Raw genomic sequence first — 12,061 nt, forward strand, 5'->3', positions numbered from 1 at the left:
GTCGATTAAAAATACAATAAAAAGTTATTTTTTAATTCACAGATGTCACAAAAATTTTATTTTGTATTTCCCTGATTTTCCACTTTCACTGAATTCTAAACTTAATTATTTAAAATTTAAATAATTTGATATTAAAATTTTTAAGATTTAATTATTTTTAGAAACATTTAAAATTCTTATTTACAAAATCTTTACTTTAAATTAATAATCAATTAATTTCAATTTTAACAAAATTTCTTTTGAAAATAAGTCGATAGTCATATAATATCCGAGGCCTGAAACATCCATTTTTTTTACATTTGGATACCTATAAAATAGTATATGTTAATTATTATAAATATTTTATTCATGAATTGGTTAAAATAAATTATCTATTTTTAATCAAATTTACACCTACCTATGTACACAAACAAACACATTCAAGTCAAATTTTTCTTTAGAATGAAAACTTCTTTTTACTGTAATCGAAAATTTAGATCACTGTACGAAAAAATTTAGAACATCTTTTTCTCTGCTTCAATAAAAATTAAAAACACTTCAATGCAACTTTGCTATTTTTATACTTTGAAAAGAATTGTAATAAAATATGAACTTTTTTAATTTTCTGGTTTTAAGGTTAGATTTACTTTACATGTATACATACTGGGAAAAGAATGTTAGATTTTAAAGTAATACATTTATGATGTTCTTTTGATTCACTTCTATCCAAAACTACTAAAATTGCCGATATTTTTATTTAAAATCAAGTTTTGTTTACAATTTTTCTATTTATTGTGAATTCACACCACTAGATGTGGGAAAGATCTAAAGGCGCAAACACAGCTCGGCTGTCTGCTTGCCAGGGATAGGTTTAGACGCGTCACTCGAGGTTTTATACGTATAATACATTTTGGACGTATTATACGTATAAAACTAGGTAAAATACATAATGCTGCCTCTACAATACAGAAAAATGTTAAGAAACGCGCGACGCAGACGCGAAACGCGAGAATAATACATGGCAATTTTTTGCGTTTCGCGTCTGCGTCACGCGTTTCTCACTTTTTTCGTATTGTAGAGGCAGCATTACAGGTAGTCAAAACTTTATTTTTACGATTTTCAAATTTTGCGCCACAACTCTTAGTTTTTAGACAGTTGGCACCATTGCCTGTCAACCAACAAGATTTTCCAACCTAAAAGTTACTTTATTTAGATCCATTGGAAAATTAACTTCGATAAGTTTAATTGATATAACAAATTTAAATACTTAATTGATATACTTTGAAAAAGTTCTTTTAATCATTAAATAAAAATGAAGCCGATATGGTTGATTTTGATACTTTTATTCCACTGTTCTTCACAGTATATTAATTACACCACTATTAGTGTTATAACAACACCACTATTAGTATTACTGCAACACCACTTTTGGCGTTAAAATATCACTACCATTGGTGGTAAAACAACACCACTGAAAATAACACCATTTACAAATCACACGCAACAAATTTAACACTTATTTTTTTCTGTGTGAAAACGGTAGGCCTAACTTGTAATTTGACCAAATCACAATTTTACACAGAAAGAAGGTTAAGTTTGGAGATACTTAGTCTGAAAACACATTTGCTGTGAAAAATTTGTGTGATTTTGTCAAATGGCAAGTTAGTCACTGGCCACCACTGCGTATATAAAAATTAAAAAATTTTAAATAAATAGATCCCATCGTTTGCCCACGATCGGACAAGGCTTAAAAATTGTTAATTTAGTACTAGTTTCTTACAACAAATTTTGAAAAAATTGATCGATACATACATTGTTAAAAATGAAATTTTATTTAAAAAATTTTAAAATCTTATCGTAAATTATTTAAAAATTTTTTAAAAATATTTTTATTAAAAACTATGCGTGAAAACAAAACTTTTCATTATAATAACGTCCAATTTGATCAATTTTTGGCCGAGTTATAAGCATTTGAAACAAAAATTTACGTAAAAAACGTCATTTTTCAAAAATCTATATCTCCTGAACCGCTTTATGAAAAAATTTAAAAAAAAACAAGGTAGCTCATTTCAAAGAGTACTAAAAGAAAAAAAATGTTTAAAAAAAAATTTGAGATGCAAAAGCAAAATAATTTCCGATTTGGCCTGGAATGCCCCAAATATTTAGGGTCATTTGGGGTAAATGTAAACAAGGGGTAAATGTAAACAGTAGATGTTTCAGCTAAATTTACAAATTTAAAAATAAGTACGACGTCAATATTTTTACCTCAGCTCACCTACAAGATGTTCTCAGTATTGCCAATATTTTATTTTGACATTTGGCAATGCCATAGTGTAAGTTATCTTTTAATGCAAAAAAGATTGAAAATCAAAGTTTTACTGTTTCAGTATTTTGTCTCGCATTTGCATAAAAATAAATTAACAAAAATTGACTTTGATTTTTGATTTTCGTCAATTTAGTTAATTTAAGTGTTTACATTTACCCCGAGAATTCGAAAACTCGGAGTAAATGTAATAACAGAACTTGAACTACATTTTAAAAGAAAATAATTGAATAAATTTGCTTCTATTTCACAATTTCATTACTTTGGCAATGTTTTCACATAGAAAAGGAAATTAGGTCTTCTTTCATACCTCCTTCGTGTTAGTCAGTTAGTCATAGTTCTCTCTAAATCTGAATCAGCGAAAAAATCGCTGTTTTAACCAGTGAACGAAGTTTCCGCTGAAAAATAGTGGAAGTTACTGAAGATCAGTGGATGTCACTGAAGAAATCAGCCAACTCTGCATGTGCGCAGGAGTGTCAAAGACTAGTAGCGTAACCGATAATACGTCACCGCTGATTGGACCAGTGACTATTCGCTGATTCTCAGTGGTATACTTATAGTTTATGTTTGACCGCCATATTGGATCCACCATTTTGAAATTTAAAAATTCGATTTTAGATTCTTATTCAGCAACCTTAAGGGGGTCACCCCGTGTGGCAGACGTTTTTTAAGAGTTTTTTTTTGGGATTTTCTTTTTAAGAACCATGGAATCTTAGGAATTCAAAATTTTTACCATATATTCAGTTACATTTTAACAACAAATTTAAATTTTTACAAGTAAAAATATTTTAATGATTCCGAATTATAAAACTGGAAAGTAATGATGATCATAAAAACGCCGTCTATCTCTATTGGCTAAACTAAAATCGAAAAATCAAAAGGCATCTTAATCTGTGAGGATGTGGCTATCGCCGGAACTAGAATTATTTGAAAATATAAAAAAATGAATTTTTTACGCGACTTCGAAATTTTTTTTTCAAACAAACGTAATTTTTTTGGTCTTTTTTCTTGCATAAAATAGAAACAACTTGACCTTTTTTAATTATCCTAGTTCGGGCGATAGCCATACATGTGCTGAACACGCCCTATAAATTTGTGCGATATTGGTCAAGCTGTTTTTGAGATATCATGGACGCCAGTTTGAAAAACACAGTTTTGAGAAAAACGCCTATCAAAGCTTAAGTAATACATTGTTCGCTTGGCAACTCCTTGTCTTCTCAGTGCTGTAACTTTCTTAGGATGTCAAATATTAAAAATCCTCTTTACCCACATATACTACACATATAGTAGATGTGATTTATGGAAAGAAAATTTTTTCGATTTTTTGAACCCATCACACGGGGTGACCCTCTTAAGGGGTAACATCACCCAGAGCCTATACAAAATATGGTCTATTTCAATTAATTATTTTAAGAAAACGGTCCAGTACAATGTTGCTGCGTTTTCTCCAACGTTAAACACATGGATTAAACTTAATTTAAAAATAAAACAAAAAAAACTTTTTTCAAAATGGCGCCTTTACACATCCAACAGTGAAAAAATTGTAAAAAAACTGGCTGGAAGGATTTCTCCAACATTTTTTGACGGATTCAATTAAAATTTAGACTGTAGCTTTAAAACAACATTCTTTATCGAAGTACATAGGATTTTTTAGATCGGTTAATGCGTTTCCGTTTTATAACCATTTTTACCAGAGCGGCGAAACTATTGCCGTGGAAGTTAAAACAGTATTTGTAGTTCTTATAGTCGTCTTTCATAGCTTAGATGTCACTAGTATCTGTGTTTACATTTTCGGTTTTGAACTTGTGACTTTTCCAAGTTGTGGAATAAGTACTTTTGAACTTTTTAAATCATTTATAAATACAAAAGAATAAACAATTGCAGAAATATAAAAAATCGAAAGTTTCTGTGGATCGCTTTAAAGTGCTTAAAATGAAAGTTCGAAAAAGTAAAGGATTTGAGAGCATTGATTCCGGTAAGTAATACCTATTCTAGGTGCGAACAATTATTTGGTATTTTGCATAATTTAATTGTAGCTACTTTTTACAACCTTTTTTATTTTAGCCTGATTTAGTTCTGTATTTTAGTATTAAATAAGAACTGTTTGTTTTTAGTTTTATAATAATAGAAGTATATAATGATAAGTATAGAAATTGAAAATGTTTGTACATAACCTCAAAAGTGCACACTGGAATAATTATATATTATTAATTTTTTCATCGACAAAAATTTCTCAGTTTGTAAATAATGTGATTTACACTTATTAGAGATGTAATTCGCCAAATTTAATAAGTTAAAATAATAAAATGCTTGAAAATCAAATGAAGGTTAGAGTAAAACATAAATAAATATTTTATTAGACAGAAATTTTAAAAATTTAGAAAATTGTAATAATATCATTGCAATATAAAAATAAAATAATTAACATCCTAATAAAATTATATTGAAACTAATAAAGAATATTTAAATATTAAATAAATTAATGTATAAATTATCAATTTTATGGAAAATATTGTTTGAATGTTACTCGTCCTAATAAAATGGCATTTTATTAATCTCATGTTACTTTTATATTGTAGGTGTTGAAGAGAGAGATGAAAAAGTGAAATGGCGATGTGTTGTACCAGGGTGTAGTACTAACAGCCAGGTATTGAGGCATAGTTTTCCAAAAGACGTTGCAAGATGTGACGAATGGCTAAAAGTTTTACAAAATCCAGCTTTAAATGGTCTCACTTGCAATCAGTTGCGCCAATATAGAGTTTGCCAAGTCCATTTCCCAGATGATGCTTATAAAGTTACGAGAGTTCGTCGAATGTTAAAGGATGATGCTATTCCAAAATTGTTAATAGATCGCTGTTCTGTAGCAAATAATATTGCCGAATCTGAAAGTGGCAGGGCTACATCAATAGATATTGAAGTGACGGAGGAATGTGCACATTACAATGCTGTTAATGATAATTTTCAGTTAGAGGGTATGCCAAGCTGGAGTGACATTGGTCCAGAAAAAATCTATAATCCTGCGACATTTATTGAGGATAGAAATGAATTTAATAGAAAGGAAATAGTAGACACTGTTCGTCACTGTATGCGTGATATTCAAAATGGAGAAATAGAAATTGAAGCGCTACAAAAAAATAGTATTCCTGGGTGGAATCTATTGAATAATAATGAGGATCTTTCTGAAGTTTCGCCTAATGAAATTACATCCAACAGTGCTTCATTAGAAACAAATGATAAAGCGTGCAAGGAAAATATTACTCCAATGACACCAAAAACCACTAGAAAGTCGCCTATTTCTATTGACCGAAAAAGTGCTTATTCGACACCAAAGTCTACAAGAAAACTTCTCGGAAACGTCACTCGAACAAATAAATTAACACCAATGGCAAAGCGTCTCCATGGAATCGCTTCCAATTTATTAAAAAAACAGACTAAGTACATACATTCGTTAGGAACTTTGAAAAAAAGAGTAAAGAGTGCTGAACAGTACATGGTATCGTCGGAGATGAAGCAGATACAGAAACTTACCAGAGAACAATTTCAATTCATGGAAAGCGAAATTAGAAACGCTCATAAAAAAGCTAAGGCAGGTACCAGTTGTCTCCCGTCATGCATATTTCATTAATTTTAATTACAGGGTGTCTGACGGTCAGAAAAGTCATGGAAAAGTCAGGGAATTTTCTATAAATTTATAAAAAAATCAAAAATTTTTGACAATTAAAAATTTGTTTAATCTAACAAAACTTCAAAAATTTTTATTACCATTTATTTCTATCATTAGATACTAATTTATTGTCAAATATGTCAGTTACCATATTTTTGGCCCAAGAAAGCAAAAATAAAATTAGAAAAATGTCAGGGAATGTTTTTCTCAATCCTTGTTAGACACCCTGAATTAACATAACCGAAAAATTATAGTTTATCATTATTTATTATAATTGCTTTTATCTTATTCAATTAATTTCAAAGATCATTATAAAATGATCAATGATTAAATTAATTAAATTAATGATTAAATGAGATCTTGCATTTTTGATTAAAAGTTAAATAATAATTTACATGTTATACAATTCACATTATTTACAATAGGCTAGACGGTTTACACGCGACGACAAGATTTTAGCCTTAGCCATTTATAAGCAATCACCGCAATGTTATCGTCTTTTGAGTAGAATTTTTATTTTACCAACACAACGTTCATTGCAGACATTTTTACACAGAATTGAGTTGAAGCCTGGAGTGAATAAAATTATCTTTGAGCACTTAAAGGAACAGGGAAAAACCATGACTGAAGAAGATAAAGTGTGTTTTTTAGTATGGGACGAAGTTTCGTTGGATCCTCAAATCTACTATGATACAAGGGAGGATAAAATAGTTGGTTTTGAAGATTGGGGTAATGCCAGAACTTCGAATTTTGCAGATCATGCTCTTGTATTTATGTTAAGAGGTATAAATACAAACTGGAAAATTTCTTTAACATATAATTTCTGCAAAGGAAGCACTAAAGGACCTCAATTAATGCGCTGTGTTAAGGAAGTTGTAAGAGCAATATCAAACGCAGGATTCAAGCTTCTTGCTACGGTTTGTGATCAAGGTCAAACTAATGCTTCTTGCATAAATGGCTTGTTAAACGAAACAAGAGCAGCATGTTCACGAAATAATAAAGTTTTTAGTGAGTTTACAATTTTCCTACTTCATATTATATTAATAATTATCTCTTGTTTTTTATCTATTTTATTATAAAGGCTTTTCTTTTTCAGCTGGAAGAATTGAACTTTCAGGACAGAATATTATACCTTTATATGATCCTCCACACCTTATAAAAGGAATTCGGAATAATCTTCTAACCAAGGATTTTGAAGTTATTTTCCCAAATAATTTTAGAAAACTCTATCCTGACTTCAATACTGTCAAATCATTTCTTCTGACACCAGATTTCATATCAGAAATTCATCAGAAGTGCAATTCATCCGAAACGGAAAAAAATAATTTTCGATGTTTTGCTTCTTGGAAGAGCGTGGAATTGGCGTATGATATTGACTCGAAAACTTTAAATATTAGAAAACAGATGCCAAAGCTCCATGACGGTCATATAAGGAAAAATAAAATTCCAAAGATGCGGGTTTATCCGGCAGTACAGGTTTTAAGTAGAACGGTAGCTTCATTCATTCGTCTTTTGACTAATGTAACAGGTGAGTAAAAAAACAGTAACTTTTAGTATAATAATATGTTTGTAATTGTGTTTAATCAATTGTGATTATCATTAATTTTTTATTGTATTCTATTATTACACATAATAAAATATAAGAACAAAAGATTCTAAATAGAAAAGAAATATTTCATTTACACTGTGTTAGAATGATTGATTAATTTCTCAAAAATATTGATTCCAAAATGACAATAATGTTATATTTATTGTAGGCACAATTGACACTACTGAGGGTTTAAAAATGATGCCTAAGAAGGAAGGTGTCACAACTTCAGAAGTTTTGAAATTTTTTAATGACACATTCGATTCCATTAATGGAACAAAGAACGAGAAGGCGCAATACAAAAATAAACTTCGAAGAGATGTTACTGACAAAACATGTCATTCAACCTTTTGGAGGGAAGCTGCATTATGCCTTGCTAACAACGTGAGGTTTGTGAATCCTGTAACTCAACGTCCAAAATCGGTTCCTTCCTTAACAAATTTTAGAACAACTTTGATTGGTTTTCAAAGATTGTGGAAGGAGCTTCAAAAATTGAACTTTAAAAGTTTTTTCCCCCGATATGTAAATCAAGATCCCCTCGAAAATTTTTTTGGGATGATTAGAAGTCATGGACGCCGCAACGTCAATCCTACTTGTTTACAGTTTTCCGGTTCCTTTAAATCTCTTCTTATAAACAATTTAACTTCTGCTGCAACCGTAAAGGGTAACTGTGAAAACGATAGGGCAACACCGCTTTTTTCTCTACGTAATTTAGCAGATGTAGCTGAAACGTTTGAAAATAGTGCTTCAGTATGTTCGGAAGAAAATGATGAGGAATCTATTATTTTTAATCCTGATTTTAACGAAAATCCTATCGGCGATACTTCCTTTAATATTTCGAAAGTCATAACAAAAGTTGGTCTGCATAGTACATTGTCTAAATGTTGTAATTGTGTGACAAGAATTTATAATCTACATAAAAATACTGTCTTTTTTAAACAAGCTGATGATACTTTAGAAGCAAATATTCCTAATTTGTGCTTTAGAAAAGAAGTTGCGCGTAATCTTATTAAAACTCTCGAAGATGTATTCGATTTTTCAAATCTAAGTTGCACCGAACACAAAGATTTATTGTGTAACATTCTTTTAAAGAATATTGCAATTGAATATGTAACCAACTGGTGTACTTTTATAAACAGATTATTGAAAGGTAAAGAGTCTAGTGAAAGAGCCCAGTCGTATTTAGCAAAGGCTGCTCGTCAACAGTATGTCAAAAAATTAAGAAAAGTAAACAGATAACTTTTCAATGAACTTATTTTTAACAGTTTCATTAACTTATATTTATAAGTGTATATATTCAAAAAATATTGAATTACAAAATATATGATGTTATATATATATTTTTTATATTTCCAAATGTTTGTTATTATTTAACCTTCTCCTCTATTTAAATTCTATTAATTAAGAATATTTTTAAATAGAGTAAAAGGTACATTTATTGACATTTGTTACAATTGTTTGCAGAGATTACCCTAGTAATACCCATGCGAACAGGAAACAAATATCGAAAACAGATATTAGGATCCTAGCTTAAGCCCCAGTAATCATTTTTACAAAAAAAATTTTGCACATAATGTAGTTATTAATAGCAAATTGAAATATTGTTTTTAAAGAAACTAATACTGCCATTTGATTTCGCGCGAGAAATTTTACGGGAGATGTGACCCAATTTTTTTAAACCTCTTATGAAATATTATAAATAATTATTATACATTATTAAAATTATTGTTAAATAATTTCAAACACTAAAATTATTAATTCAAATATAATTTATTTGTTTTAAATGGTTTTAAATAAAAATTATTTGCTTACGGTAAATATTTATTTGATTATATAGACAATAATTCAGTTATTTGGATAAAATCTATTTTTTAGTTTAGTATAAATATATATTTCTTTCATATAAATGACAAATTGATAAATAAAATTCTACTAAATTACTACTATGATACAGACTAGGATCCCTACATCTATTTTTTGTATATTTTCTTCTCTGTTCGAATAGGAAAAAATGGGTTGAGTGTGAAATATATTTTCTTCATAAAGTGACTTATTATTACTATAAAAAAGTATAGAAAGTTTGTGTGCTTTATGTACATTAACTTTCTATGACAATAATTGTGAATAAATGTATTTTTTATCATAAATTTAATTATGGAAATTATTTATTTCATTTAAATTTTCCCGCAAAGTTCCGCCATATTGATTTATGATTCGCAAAGCATCTTTCTTAATATAGATGGCGCTCAAATACTACGACAATACTTTTACAGGTAGATTCCCCTCTCTGATTTTTACCTTGATTTTTTAACAAAAAATAACATTTTTGTCATCGAAGTCATACCATTTTGCGAAAAATTGATATTTTTAAAATATCCTATGTACTTTTCTAGTAAATATCATCCTCTTTCATAATTCGTTTGAATTTTTTGCCTAGGTGCTTATGGAACGTAGAAAAGCTTCCGGCCGCAGAGGTTGTTTTAAAAAACGTGATCTACGTTGAACTGTTGTGAAGGCGCCATTTTGAAAACAAAATTTTTTTTTTATTTTTAAATTAAGTTTAATTCATGTGTTTAACGTTGCAGAAAACCTAGCAACATTGTACTGAACCGTTTTCTTAAAATAATTAATTGAAATAGACCGTATTTTGTATAGGCTCTGGGTGATGTTACCCCTTAAAAACTTCTTTTTACCAAGTTGAATGAAAATCTATTAAAATTTGTTCAAGTTATTCAAGTTTTTACATTACTAATTTTGTAATGGTAGATTGTTTACTTTATATGATACATTATCAGTCAACTGGTTGATTTACTATACATCTACGAAGAATTTTTTTTCAGTTTTTCCATCCCTTAAAACAGTAGTATACTTGAAATAATAAGAAGAAAGAAGCTATCAATAATCCGAATCAAATTTATACAAACAAATTAAATATCTTAAATAAATCTCTATAAGCTCTTAGATTGCATATGTATCGACAGCACAGCTGCCCGAATACAGAAACCTGCTTAATCTGAAAAATATTTTCGAAATTAATTAATAATTTCAAAATTATCAAAGAATCCAGAAAAAACGGTAGCATGGTGGGATACGAGCCCACGACCTTTCTATTGCCGGTAGACTGCTCTGACCACTGAAACGTAGGAAGGGATAGTATATGTCAAGGAATTCGGAGAATCTCGGGGTGCATGTAGCTCAGTGGTCAGAGCAGTCTACCGGCAATAGAAAGGTCGTGGGCTCGTATCCCACCATGCTACCGTTTTTTTATGGATTCTTTGATAATTTTGAAATTATTAATTAATTTCGAAAATATTTTTCAGATTAAGCAGGTTTCTGTATTCGGGCAGCTGTGCTGTCGATACATATGAAATCTAAGAGCTTATAGAGATTTATTTAAAATATTTAATTTGTTTGTATAAATTTGATTCGGATTATTGATAGCTTCTTTCTTCTTAATATTTAACTGCCGAATGATAAATTCACTTTCTATAATTATACTTGAAATAACTTGTTTCTTAAACCTCGCTTAACTACAGTGGTGTTTACATTTACCCCGAATTTTAGGAAAATTTCAAAATCTCGGGGTAAATGTAAACAGTCAGTTTTAGGCGATTCAGGTGCATCAATATTTTTTTGTACCTCATCGAATTTTTCTAGGGAAGCAAAGTAACAAGTTCATGCAAAAGAAATCCGTCCGTTTTATCTTTTAACAAAAAAACTAATGTTTTTCGTGAAAAATAGATATTCCGTTTACATTTACCCCTAATAACCCTATTATCTAAAATATTTTTTGTCATTTTTAGAATTACATTTTAAAATTATGTTTAACGGGGGGCAACCACATTAGAACGCTGTTTTTAGCAGTTTTTCGCGAATTTTTTTTTGAAGGAAAGAATTTTTTTGAATGAAATAAAACATTACCATCATGTTGTTTATATATTTAACTGCAACTCATATTTTTTTTAAGCATTTATATAAAAAATCTTCCAAATTGGGAGCTATTGGTTACAGAACTGCTCCGCCGGAGTTCATGACTGCCGTGCAGTCCTGAGCCCACAAATTTTGTTCGAAAGCAAAAAATCAAGTTTATTCACATTTTATAAATATTTTATTATTAAGTGAACTAACTTTCCAGTAAAAATATTGAAAATTGAAAAATTGACACTACCTACTTTTAAAAAAATCTTTGATTTTTCGCTTATTTTTTTGCAAATTTTATATTTAAAAAAAGGTACTTAAAATTTTTTTCATCTTTTCAAGTTTAGTTCACTTAATAATAAATTTAATAACGAACAATTTCCAATTTTTCGTTTTAAAATCGGGCAATAACTTTTTGAGCTAAACTGCACGGTAATTTTAAAAATCCTGTTTTGATAATAACGCGTTTGAAAAAAACTATCAAAAAATTGAAATTCATACAAAAAAAATTATTTAAAGTGCTTACAATTTAATTGGCTATTCCAGCACCATACATAAACCCTTTATCTTCTTCATAAGCAGCATATAA

At 29.3% G+C, this 12,061-nt stretch overlaps 1 protein-coding gene across 1 annotated transcript in view; it reads right to left on the bottom strand.

Moving 5' to 3' along the window:
• Positions 1-12,061, bottom strand: part of LOC122505976 (ribonucleases P/MRP protein subunit POP1) — a 103,124-nt gene that overhangs the window by 82,740 nt on the left and 8,323 nt on the right. The gene's annotated exons all lie outside the window — the stretch shown is intronic.

This window comes from Leptopilina heterotoma, unplaced genomic scaffold, assembly GCF_015476425.1.
Source record: "Leptopilina heterotoma isolate Lh14 unplaced genomic scaffold, ASM1547642v1 Lhet_384, whole genome shotgun sequence".
NCBI classification, from domain to species: domain Eukaryota; kingdom Metazoa; phylum Arthropoda; class Insecta; order Hymenoptera; family Figitidae; genus Leptopilina; species Leptopilina heterotoma.